Below are 3,266 nucleotides of genomic sequence, written 5' to 3'. Positions count from 1 at the left end.
ACAGTATAAGGGCTCCAGTCGGGGGTGGGGAGGCTATGGGAGGGTGCCATTTGGGAAGTGGTTATATAGAGGAATAGGATTGTTTGGGATGTTCTGTATGATAAACACAAAAAGCAACAAATTTTTTAAAAAGACATATTTGAGGAGGAAGCATAAAAAATTGCTTCATGTTAAATAGTAGAGGTGATAAACATTGCCAGTGAAACCTACCTGATGACTTTATATCTATACTCTGGCACTAAGGATCCAAGTGTGACTGACTGTGGCTAGGTAACTGACTGTGACTAGTAATAATCAGATACATAGAGATTAAAGAGACATGTACAAATATGCAAGTATTAGCATTAAAATTGTAGGAAACAGCATATCTTAAAACGAAATGGAGATCTTCTTTAAAGGGTAAAAACTCATTCAATTTTATGTCTTACAGGGTTTATACTGAGTTCAATATTGTATGACTGTATTAATTCAACTCTGAAGCTAAAAATTTACAGCCACCTTTGAAAGAGATATATCATCGCTCTGGAATGTGTTACTGAATATGTTAAATCTTTAATGAAATGCTTCTTCCAAAAAACAAAAAGAAAAAAAATGTGAACTATAAAAAAAAATTCATTCAATTTTATGTCTTACAGGGCTTATACTGAGTTCAATGTTGTATAACTGTATTGATTCAACAGCAAACCTAGAAATTTTATAGACACTTTCGAAAGAGCTGTCTTTCCTCTGGAAACTGTTATTGGGCATGTCAAAGCTGTAATGATATGCTTCTTCTAAAAATAATAATAATATTAAAAAATGTAGGAAAGAGCATATCTTGAAATGGAGATCTTCTTTAAAGGGTAAAAATATCATTCAATTTTATATCTTACAGAGTTTATACTGAGTTCAATATTGTATAACTGTATTAATTCAACCGTGAATCTAAAAATTTATAACCGCTTTTGAAAGAGATGTACTCTTGCTCTGGAATGTGTTACTGAATGTGTTAAAGCTGTAATGAAATGTTTCTTCTAATCATGTGGTTATTAATTTTTTTAATTTAAAAAAATCTTCAAAGTAAAAAAAGAAATTCATTCAGTATCAGTATCCAATTGAGGGGACCTTAAGTTTAATTAGATGGTTGTTGATTACTTAAAAGATAAAAATACCATCATTAGGGATATTTTTCTAGGATGGTTATTGTTGTGATTTGTGGGCTTTGCAGCTTGGTAGGACTATATTGATTGATTTTCTTCCTTGGAAGCTTGCAAAGCAACTTCAGATACTATGCGAACTCTTCCTCAGGGAGGAAGTTTTCAGTTCAGTTCCAGATCAAGTTCTCCAAGTCCTAAGTCCTAAGTGTGTAGTATCTTCAGCAATAGGGTCTTACCTAAATAACCACGGCTAGAAAGGTCAAAGACTCTAGAAGAAAACCTACGACTGCCACTTTCTAAACTAATATAGTTTCTTATTGTATTCTAAATATATTATCCTTACATCCTCAGATAAATGTATCTCTCACCACTCAGCAAAGAAGCTTTTTTTTTTTTGCAACAGATGGAGACTATTGCAGAGTTCCACAACAGGTCAAAATACATAGAATATGTGGCTATGGGTTGCCCAGTACCAGTTGATACTTCCCTGTGCAAATCCTATACCTGGAGACCAGGAAACATGAAAGATGGGGCAGAAAGATCATGAGAGCCAGAAAAACAAGATGGCTGCTGCTAGTCAGTGTCTTCTACACACAGGAAGCTGCATCCATGAAATCCCAACAATATGACTGCAGAAGCAAGAACTGTCAAATGACAACATCAACCAACATGCCAGTGCAGATGGGGGAACTTGTCTTGACTCTGTGAACTTGTCTCCCACTGACCAGCATCTCACTCAAAAAATCTTACTGACTTCAGAGGAAATAGAAAGTGACATTAGAAAGGACTCTGGAAAAATCAAGATTATACAATTGGCATATGATGCCACACTATCATAATCCCAGCAACTAGGGGCTGGAAGCAGGAGTCCTCCAGGAAATTTTAGTTCAGCCTAGTCTAACATAGTGAATTTCAGGCAAATCTGAAAAAAAAAAAAAAACCCAAAGTCTCAAATAAATAAATAAAAATTTAAAAAAATAAAAAGAAAAGAAAAAGGAAAAAACAAAATTACACTATAAGATAAAAAGAAGAAAAGTTCACCTAAGCATAGTGGTCCACAACTGTAATCACAGTACTCAGCATGTGGAGTCAGGTAGACTGGGAGCTTGAAACCAGCACAAGCTACTTAGTCAAACTTGTCTTAAAACAAATAACTATAACCAAGTAAAAAGAAAAATTATACAACATTTTCCTTACAAGTATTTTACAACATTTTCTTTACATATTCTTTGCAATGGACTCACAAAGGTCAGTTGCTCTTTCACACACACTAATGATAAACAGTTCACATTTAAATCTTTGAGAAGCTCAGAAGCTCAACAGTCAATGGTCGTTCGAAGCTTCTCACTCTAGGCCAAGGATTCCAGAGTACAAGGGAGGAAAAGCTCACAGTCCTTCACATAGTTCCCACCCAGACGCTGCATGGTGGGCTGTGACTGGTCCTTTCTATTTCTGTTCACTGGAGGAACAACTGAAGTCAGTTATCCTGAACTCTAACCTTAGTATAAAACAAGAAATGCCAAAATGAAAAATAAGCGCTATAGAAAATGTAAGAGGAGCAAACACTGTGATATGCTGATATGCTAGGTGTAAAAACAATGGAGAAAGGGTTGCATGAGTGACTCCAAGACCAGAAGCAGTAGCCGTTACCACAGCTCAGAAATGCTGGGACAGGTCATCTTCTCTGCCAGAGAAGAGCTTGTAAGTCACAGAGGAAGAGGAGCAGCGACCGTCACAAAAAAATATAGCACAGAGCAAAACCACAAGAGACTTTTGAAAACAACATGAAAGAGGCTTGGGACTTTTCTGAAGGGTAAAGGGACAGTGAACTCTGATCACTGGGTTAATGCAATCAGCAAAGTGAAAGAGAGAAAGACAGAGATTCTCCTCTCTCTCTCTCTCTCTCTCTCTCTCTCTCTCTCACACACACACACACTCACACCTGGTAGAAAGCTCAACACTCTCTCACTTTAGTACTAACTTCTAACTTCCCTCTGAGAAAAAATAACCTCTTGACTTGAGGCTGTTTTTTATATGAACGTGACCACACCAAAACTCAAACAAAAATACTGTCACTCTTTCTATGAACATAGAAGATACTGCCTCTAGTTGCATTTTTACACCTAATTT

Source organism: Nannospalax galili, unplaced genomic scaffold (genome assembly GCF_000622305.1).
Source record: "Nannospalax galili isolate Female #2095 unplaced genomic scaffold, S.galili_v1.0 scaffold253, whole genome shotgun sequence".
Classification (NCBI taxonomy): domain Eukaryota; kingdom Metazoa; phylum Chordata; class Mammalia; order Rodentia; family Spalacidae; genus Nannospalax; species Nannospalax galili.
Note: the sequence above shows the minus strand (reverse complement) of the source record.